General features: G+C 39.6%; 1 pseudogene; it reads right to left on the bottom strand.

The window, feature by feature from the left end:
- Positions 1-6,143: 6,143 nt before the first annotated feature.
- Positions 6,144-7,749, bottom strand: LOC132229308 (elongation factor 1-alpha 1-like; annotated as a pseudogene).
- Positions 7,750-10,424: the final 2,675 nt, after the last annotated feature.

Here is a 10,424-nt window from a genome sequence, read left to right as displayed (position 1 = left end):
CCAGCAGGATCGCAACAGTGTTACAATTATAGAACCCAAACAAACCCAGATCCCTGCTTTCAGCAGCTGAGGTCTCAGAGCTGGAGCCGAGCCTCAGAGCTAAAGCCAGCTCTCAGCTCCAGTGACAGCCATAAGAGGTAAATAAATCCCAGAATAAAAAAAAAGAAAAAAAGAAGAGGTTGGGAGCCTCAGTTGCGCACCAGCCAGAAAACAGCCATCATCCCCTCACCCAGGCTGGCCAGGCACCCCAGTGGAGACCCCCACCCTGAAGCAACAAGATGGAGGCTAATTTGCATACTGAAGGCAGGTAGCAGCAAGCAAGGCTGTCCGCGGTCCGGGACCCAGATCTGTGACCCTGCAGGGCGGGGGGCAATGCTTGTATATATATAAGCCTAAGTGATCATTAGGACTGGACAGCTATCTGGTAGCTATGATTCACACTAACCACCAGGGGGCAGACACTCCATGCAAGAGCTGCCCCCTGGTGGTCAGTGTGCTCCCACAGCCAACCTTCTGCGGCTGGCCAACCTCCCATGGTCTCCCCTCCTCCCCCCAACCTGCTGGCCCTGATCGGCCCTGATTGGGACTGGGCAAGATGACCCCAATTGGCCCCCATCACCAGCCAGGCCAAGGAACCCCTCCCATGCACGAATTCGTGCACCGGGCCTCTAGTATTTCAGATAAGAGGTTAATATCCAAACTACATAAAGAATTCATACAATTTAATAACAGCAAAAAATCAGATTAAACATGGGCAAAATAACTATCTAGGCACTTTTCCAAAGAAGACTTCAAAAGGGTGAACAGGCACATAAAATGATGCTCAGAATCACTAATCAGGGAAATGCAAATCAAAGCCACAATGAGATATCATTATACTCCTTAAAATGGCTATCATTAAGAAAATAAGAAACGACAGGTGCTGGTGAGATTGTAGTGAAAAGGGAATCATTATACACTGTTGGTGAGAATGTAAATCAGTCCAACCAATATTCAGTCACAATGGAAAATAATATGGAGATTCTTTTAAAAAATTAAAAATATATCTGCCATATAATCCAGCAATTCCAGGACAGGGTGTGTACCCAGAAAGACAGAAATCAGCACTCCCATGTTTTTTGCAACATTATTCACAATAGCCAAGATATGGAAACAACCTCAATGGTCATCAAAGAATGAATGGATAAAAAAGATGTAGTGTATATACACAATGGAAAATTATTCAGCCATGAGAAAGGAGGATACCCTGCCACTTTAAACAATATGGATGGACCTCGAGTACATTATGCTGAGTGAGATTGTGAGATAAGTCAGACAGAGAAAGACAAATACTGTACAATATCATATGCAGAATCTAAAAAAAGCCAAGTGCAAAAAAGACAGAGTAAAATGGTGGTTACCAGGTGATTGAGGAGGGAGGGATAAAATTGATGTTTTTTAAAGGTATAAACTTGCAACAAGTAGTAAATAAATCATGGTGATCTAATGCATAGTATAGTGAATATAGACAACAATATTGTACTATAACAATCTAATGGGATAAATGTTGCTATGACTGTGATCATATTATAGTACATAAATGTATCAAGGTAACATATTTATATCTTTAATTTATTCCATGTTATATGCAAATATATGCCATAAAAAGTATTGCATTTTTCTTTAAATACCACCAATGAACAATAAAGATAATACTGAGAGCTGAGAAATTTAGATTTTGAGTTTGTCACAAATTCCTCTCTGTAACAAATGTATTTACCTGCCTGGAGTGTTGAAGAATTTTGAAGATTCTTTATTGCTAGAAAACTATATGACTCTAAATACATATTTAAGCAGCTTTCGAATTTTATTAGAGTGAGTAATGTCTAAAACTTTGCTTAATAACATAACATATCCAAATATTAGATATTAATGTAATCCAGTGACAAGAGCTTTTCCATCATTCTTTTTTTTTGAACACTGAAGCCATACCACCTATTTGCTTAATTATTTTCTTCTATTCCTCTCACTAGATATGTACTTTCTTATTTTTTAGCTCCCCTTTGCTTCAAAAATTCTTGAAGATTCCTTTATTTTCAGAATCTCCAAATTTCCACCTCTCATTCTCTCTTAAACTGATTCCAGTTAAACTGTCACTCCCCCTAATCCTCTGAAATTGCTCTTACCAACGTCACCTATGAACACCACACCGCTAAAAGCAGTGGTCAACTTGCAGTCCTCATTGTATGTGACCCCTATCACAGTGGTCATGTTATCTTCCTTAATACATTTCCTTCACTTGGTCTCCAGTTCCCATCATATTTTTTTCCCACCTTATTGGTTGTTCCTTCTCATTTTCCATCATCATTTCCTCTGCATTTCCCAGTCTTTCTTTTTTTAAAAAAATCCCCATCCGAGCATTATTTTAAAATTGATTTTAGAGAGAGAGGAAGGAAGGGAGAAACATCAATTGTTGCCTCCCATATGTGCCCCAACTGGGGATTGAACCCACAAGCTTTTTGATGTATGGGATGATGCTCCAACCAACTGAACCACCTAGCCAGAGCTCTCTTAGTCTCTTGATGCTGGAGTACGTAAGTGTGTGACTTGGTCCTCTTCTCATCTTCATTTATATCGATTCTCTATGTAATATCGCTAATCACATGTCTTCAAACACCTTTTAAATGCTGAAGACTTCCAAATTTGTATCTCCAGACCAAACCCCACTCTAGGTCTCCAGGCTCATATAAACAACGGCCTGCCTGCCATCTCTATTTGAATGGCTAATAGGCATGTCATGCCTAAAACTGAAATCTTGTTTATTTTAATTCTATTTGCAGCCTTCCCTATTTTGGCTGATAGCATGTTTCAAATTGCTTGGACTAGAACTTTAGAGTCATCCTCAAGCCCTCTCCTTCCTTCATACTCTGTTGTCATCAGGAAATCCTTGTGGGATAAGCCTCCAAATATATGTAGTATAATTACTTCTTACTACTTCCTTTTCTCCTTCTAGGATCTGAACTATCATCATCTCTCACCTGGATAGTTACAATGGCTTTCTAAGTGGTTTCCCTGCTTCTATCTTTGTCCCTCTGCAGTTTGTCACCAACACTGAATTCAAGGATATTCTTTGAAAACATAAGTCTGGTCATGGCAGTTTTTGCTCAAAATTCTTTCATGAATTCTCATTTCCCTCAGACAAAACCAAAGTCCTTAAAAGTCCTACAAAGTATCTACATGACCTGGCCCCTCCATTACTTCTCTGACCGCATCTTCGACTGCTTTGCCCCCGGTTACTCTACCACAGCCATGCCGACCCTCTTGATTTCCGGCATGGGAGCGCCATGCCAGTATGCTCCCATCCTGGGAACTTTGCCTTAGCCATTTCTTCCCCTAGAATATTTTCTCACCAATAGCTGCAATAGCTAACACTCACCTTGACTTTACAATGAGGCTTCCATAGCAAGCTCACTTAAAATTATAGCCCAGCTTTTCATCCTGGCACTGCTGGCACACCTTAACCTGGTTTACTTTTTCTTTTCTGCATAGGACCTAGTGCCTTCAAATATGCTATATCATTTACTTATTTATGCTCCTGGTCTGATTTCCACCGCTACAATGTAAGAACCTGGTATGTTATAAACAATGAATAAATATTTGTCAAATAAACACATGTTTAAAATAGGTATTTTGGTATCTAATGTCTAAAGTAAATCTTTGAGAAACAGAATACAGCTTTCATAAAGAACTTCAGATGTAAGAATTGTCTTATTAAAAAGATTATTTTAAATTTGTCATTGGATAACACATCTTTTTATTCATGACAATTATTTCTTTATATATATATATATATACATATATATATGTAACCTCCCACTGCCTCCATAATATCATTGAACTGTCCTTAATGTTATTTGATAGATTTCTTTTTATTACTTTTCTTCCTGTCTCATTGGCCCATAGAAAGCAGTGTTCCTACTGAAACTCCCCCTGTCCCCCCCGCCCCGCCTTTTTAATCACTTTGGTTCACTGGGTATTGAACTCAGTGCTCACTCAGACTTTGTATCCAACATCCCTCAAAAAATTCTATGTATTCCCTTTCCACAGTTTATAATTACCTGAGAAAAGCCTTTGGGAAGGGAGGAGAAAGGATTGGGCAAATAGGGAAATTACTACGATTTACACTTGCTATTTTATTACAATGTCTTCCCTCAAGGGTCCTGGTCTTTTTTTTTTTTTTTTTTTTTTTTTTTTTTTTTTTTTTTTTTTTTTAATTAGTGTGCGTTCTCCTTAGCTCAACACTGTAAGGCTCAGCCCCCTTGTTCATTCTCCTTCAATATTGTATAGTACTTAGCTCACTGTTGGAGCTTTTTATTTATCTTTGAGATACAAAAAATGAAAGCATTAACATTTAAAACTTAAAGACCTTGCCTGTAAGGCATATGTTGCATTTTTAAAGAGAAATTAAGTCAATGCATAAATACAAATTACTTAATTTTCATTTTATGATGTTGGATTTTATGAGTTCCTATTTTACATTAAGTTTTAGGTATTTCTACTGGTAGTAGAGAAAGTATAATTTGCATTTGCTGTTATTCTGCTTTATGTAACCCCATTCATGCTCTTCTCTGCTTCCTTACTTTTAATTGTATAAATATATATAAGCACCAAATATACACTGACTATGGGCTAAGCAGGGTGCTAGGCTCGAACAAGACTGCTAGGCCCTGGAATGTGGATACATATTTGCACAAAGCATTCCTTTTCATAACTTCTGCAGGGTGGCAGTAAATTGCTGCAGCAGGCACATGTACAAACAGAATTCTTGAAAGGAGTGGGAACCACGTGTCTGGGAGAGCAGTGATGCCTTCGATGAGATGAGATACATAAAGTTTAGCTATTTTATTTTGTAGTATTGCCTAATCATGGCACTTTAACAAACAAACAAAGAGAAACACTCAGTAAACTGTGAAAGGACATTTTACAAACAACCTTCATACCTCTGTGTATATGCTTGAGTGTAGGCAAATACACAGAGAAGAACTCCATATTTAGCAATGAATTATAATCAAATCTGGATCCAGGAATGAGCCAACTAGAATTTCAGAAGAAAATAAAGAGGACAAAATTATAGGAAATATTTTGTTTAAGTTTTCCCCTTTGTTTTAGCCAGAGGGAGTAAATTAATAAATAAATGTAAATGTTATATTTTTATTAGTATTTCATCCCTATAAATAATGGACAAGAAGCCGAAACCGGTTTGGCTCAGTGGATAGAGCGTCGGCCTGCGGACTGGAAGGTCCCGGGTCCGATTCAGGTCAAGGGCATGTACCTGGGTTGCGGGCACATCCCCAGTAGGAGATGTGCAGGAGGCAGCTGATCGATGTTTCTCTCTCATCGATGTTTCTAACTCTCTATCTCTCTCCCTTCCTCTCTGTAAAAAATCAATAAAATATATTTAAAAAAAAATAATGGACAAGAAATATTTTAAAACTACGATGTTGAATTGGCACTGTGGTAGGCAGAATGATGGCTCCTCAAAATGTTCACATTCTAATCTCTAGAACCTGTAAGTATGTTTGTGATATTACATGGCAAATGGGACTTTGCAGATGTAACGAAGATTATGGACCATGAAATAAGGAGATTGTCCTGGATTATCCAGGTAGTACCAATCTAATCAGATGAGTGCTTAACCCCAAAACTTTCTCTGGCTGGAAGCAGAAGAGAAATGCAGCACAAGAGGCAGAAATGAGGTGGCAGAAGGAGAAATCAAAAGAGATTCCACATGTCAGAAGTATTCAACTTGCTTTTCTGGTTTTATGTTATTTTATTTTATTTTACTTATTTATTCTCATTAAACTTTGTTTTAATGGGAATCTTTTCAAGATTCTGTGAAAGATTTTCGGTCAAGTGGTTTCCATTAAAAAGTACTGATTTTACAAGCTAATAACTTAAAAACTACCACACACACACACACACACACGGTCCACAGAATCTCCTTTCCTTCTGTAATTTTACGGTGCATTGTGATCATTGACCAGTCTTTTACTATTAAACTTAAGTGACCAATTGAGACAAACAGTTCAGAGACTATTCTTCTATTACCCATTAAGGTAATCAGTAATAGATTAGGGATTACTGGCAGGTATTAGAGATCATATTCATTTAGCTTTCTGCGCTTCCTGGGCAGACGTGGTGACTTTGCCAGTTCCAGCTGCCTTCTTGTCCACTGCTTTGATGACACCCACAGCAACTGTCTGTTTCCTGTCATCAACAGCAAAATGGCCCAGAGGAAGGTAGAAGCTCTCAACACACATGAGCTTGCTAGGAACCATATCGACGATGGCAGCATCACCAAACTTCAAAACCTTTGGACCATCTTCCAGCATTTTTCCAGAATGATGATCAATTATCTTCTTCAGCTTAGCAAATTTGCAAGCAACGTGAGCTATGTGACAATCCAGCGTAGGTGCATATCAGCACTGATTTGGCCTGGATGGTTCAGAATAATCACCTGAGCCGTGCAGTCAGCAGCTTCCTTTGATAGGTCTTTTTAAAAATATGTTTTGGGGGGATGTAAGAGATCAACTGAAGGACCTGTATGCATGCATATAAGCATAACCAATGGACACAAGAGACTGGGGGGTAAGGGAGGCCAGGGGAAGTTCAATGGGGAAAAAAAGGAAACATATGTACTATTCTTTGTAATACTTTAAGAAATAAAATACAATTTAAAAAATATGTTTTTATTGATTTCAGAGAGTAAGGGAGAGAGATAGAAAATCAATTCTGAGAGAATCATCAATTGGCTGCCTCATGCACACCCCACACTGGTGATCCAGCCAGCAACTTGGGTATGTGCCCTGACCTGGAATTGAACCATGGCCTCCTGGTTCATAGGTCGACACTCAATCACCCTGGCAGAACATAGTGGGTCATTTTTGCTGTCACCAACTGCATTGCTATGAGGGACATATTTGACAGACATATTCTTTTTTTTAAAAAAATATATTTTATTGATTTTTTTTACAGAGAGGAAGGGAGAGAGATAGAGAGTTAGAAACATCGATGAGAGAGAAACATCGATCAGCTGCCTCCTGCACATCTCCTACTGGGGATGTGCCCGCAACCCAGGTACACGCCCTTGACCGGAATCGAACCTGGGACCTTTCAGTCCGCAGGCCAACGCTCTATTCACTGAGCCAAACCGGTTTCGGCGACAGGCATATTCTTGATACCGAAGCCCACATTGTCCCCAGGAAGAGCTTCACTCAAAGCTTCCTGGTGCATTGCAATGACTTCACTTCAGTTTTAACATTGACTGGAGCAAAGGTGGCCATTATGCTTGGTTTGAGAAGACCAGTCTCCACTCAGCCCACAGGGACAGTACATCCTGGAGGGGCAGATACAGGAGCTTATCAATTGGACAAGCTGGTGGCAGGATACAATCCAGAGCTTCAAACAGCATGGTTCCACTCGCATGTGACCACTTGGCTCCAGGATGTTGTCACCATTCTGACCAGAAATTGGCACAAATGTGTCTGTCATAGCAATGTGGTCAGGGTTATAGCCATTTTTTCAAATGTAGATGCTGACTTTAACAATATCCCTGTCTCTCTTCTGGCTGCAAGGCAGCTCAGTGGAATCCATTTTGTTAACACCAACATCCAGCTATTTCACATGTTGTGTGTAAGCCAGCAGGGCATGCTCACAGGTCTGTCCATTCTTGAAGATGCCTGCTTCAAATTCACCAACACCAGCAGCAACAATCAGGGAAGGCACTTTCTTGGTGTTCTGAATTGAAGCAATTACTTTTGCATGGGAAGTTTATTCCATTGATAGTTTATTAATCAGGTATTTATTGATGACATATTGTATGCTAGGAATTATCTTAGAGATTGAGGAAACAAAAATGTCATGGTTCTGTTCATGGTCACGCCTTTCTGGAAGTTATAGTCTAGATGAAAGAGACATACATACACTAAAACTTAAGGAAAGGAGTTAGAGTTTTTTGGGATTGTTTTTTCTGAGGTTGTAAAGTCACCCACATTAGTGGTTATACCTTTTCAATCGTTAAAACTGAGATCTTCAGGTACTGAACAAAAATTATTAAGAAGGTGATCAAAGTTTATACTGGCCTGCCTTCCTTCTTCCTTCTCTTCCCTTAAGAATGAAGAGAGAAGGCACTAGTTGGGATTGTTCAGCAAAGCTAGGTGCCTCAGAAATACTAATAAATTGGTATCTTTAGTAGCAGCTTAAAACAACACGAATTTAATCTCACTAATTTCTCTGCCCCATCTTTCACAGGGTCAAAATCAAGGTGTTAGTCAGGTGGGCTGTTATCTGAAGGTTTGGAATAATCACCTTCTCAGAGGAGGTGGTTACTGAATTCAGACTGAAGGATGATAGAGAAATGGTCCATTGATAAAGAGGTTTTAGATTTGTTTCAGTTAAAGTGTAGATCCTATTCAAAGACCAGCAGTGGAGAGGAGCTGCAAGTAAGTCAGTGTTTCTGGAGTGTACAGTATGAGACAAGGAAGATGAGGGAAAAAAAGAATGGGTTAATAGGAAGATGCCAAACCATAAAGACTCTGGTGTGTGATGCAAAAGACTTGGGTTGAGTTTGGAAATTTATAAACTGAGTTGTTATAAACTGAAGATTCTCTATGTCCTTGTGTATGTACATACACATGTGTGTACATAATCATATGCATGTGTTAGTAGATGTTCACTACAGTTTTGAATGAATGGGAACAAAAATAAAGTATCTGAAAGCAGGGAGGGGAAGGGAAGAGGACAAAGTTAAGAACTGGAACCTGGATTTGAAAGAAAGGTATGTTATCTGAATTGGAGAAGTAATTCAGGAAGAAATGGAATCAGAAACTGATTTCGATTGGGTAGACTCAACACAAACTCAAAGAGGAAAAAAAAATCCAGAGTGAATCATGAGAACTGGCTCTATATTTATCATTTCCCAACTGGGTACAATAATGTCTACAGGATGTATGTAATCCCAGGGAATTAAAGCTGCTATGATCATACCCAGTGAATTTAGAAAGTATTAAGTGTTCATATTCAACTCATTTAATTGCTTATTTTTGGAATTTGGCATTAATATAAATGCAATTCTATAGGAAACAATAGACGATGAAGTCAATACTCAATCTTTTCAAGCTGGTAAGCAACCAGCTCAATTTCAAATATGGTAGAGTTTATGACGACTTTGTTTGAATGTAAAGCTTGGCTCCAATTTATTTTAACACTTAAGTTAGATTTAGTATGCCAGAAAATCAAACTATAGTTTAACAAAGTTAAACTGTCCGAATATGATGATTTATACCATCTGACCTGAAAGAGCAAACTAAAACCAAAAATTATAGCCAGTCAGGACAGACGTGCTTATGCAAGAGTAACTTCCCTTCTTATCATTCCAAAATCAATTATTTCTTAGTGGAAAACCTGCCATTTTCCCCCTTGGGGAGGGTTCTATAAATGTGGTATATTACCTCAGCCTAACATTCCTGGAAAACAAAGGAGCTTTCTGTTCTTTGAACCCAAATCTGACTTACCTCTTTTTTTGAATCAAGCCCTAAAGCAGCTAGGCTAGAATGTAGACAATGGGCAGAGCAGGCACAAATCAGCTTGCTTCAGTGACTTATATATTTAGCTTTAAGAGAGAGTCCATGGAAAGGTTTTTATTTTGTTAAAAATTATTGATTTTCCTTTCTAATGTGTCTCTCTGTTGCAGGTTTAGAGAAGAATATTCACCCATCTTGCTTCAGCATTTCCTAAAGACAGCTCCTGCCAGTCCATCTGCCAAGGGTGGGCACTGATCAAAATGAGTAATTAAGTTGCTTTGGGTTCAATAATCCAAAGTCGTTCAATGTCACTCTGTCCTTTTCAGCAACCTGTCATTTATAAACATACTAGAGGCCCGGTGCACGAATTCGTGCATGGGTGGGTTCCTTAGGCCTGGCTGGAGATTGAGGCCTATCAGGGGGCCAGATGGCCGGGGAGAGGGAACCTGGGAGGTTGGCCGGCCGGCCCCCCCATTGGGGCCGATCGGGGGTGGGGGGGCGGCCAGGCAGGGGGAAGGGCCGCGGGAGGTTGACTGGCTCAGGGGAGAAGCTGCAAAAGGTTGGCTGGCTGGTGGGGGAGGGGCTGCAGGAGGTTGGCTGTGGGAGCTCACTGACCACCAGGGGGCAGCTGCTGCATTGAACGTCTGCCCCTTGGTGATCAGTGCATGTCATAGCAACTGGTCAACTGGTCATTTCAGTTGTTTGGTCATAATGGTCACTTAGGCTTTTATATATATAGATATCTCTTTTTAACTTTGAAATAAAAGAAAAGTAAGTGGAGGGAAAAGGCTAGTAGGTAGAAGAGTTAGAGGGTTCCTGCTGTCAACTGATGGCCATTGGCGCCAATTCAATGCCAGTAGAAAT

Source organism: Myotis daubentonii, chromosome 3 (assembly GCF_963259705.1).
Source record: "Myotis daubentonii chromosome 3, mMyoDau2.1, whole genome shotgun sequence".
In the NCBI taxonomy this organism is placed as follows: domain Eukaryota; kingdom Metazoa; phylum Chordata; class Mammalia; order Chiroptera; family Vespertilionidae; genus Myotis; species Myotis daubentonii.
The sequence above is the reverse complement of the archived record's forward strand: the minus strand, read 5'-3'. Positions and strand labels throughout refer to the sequence as shown.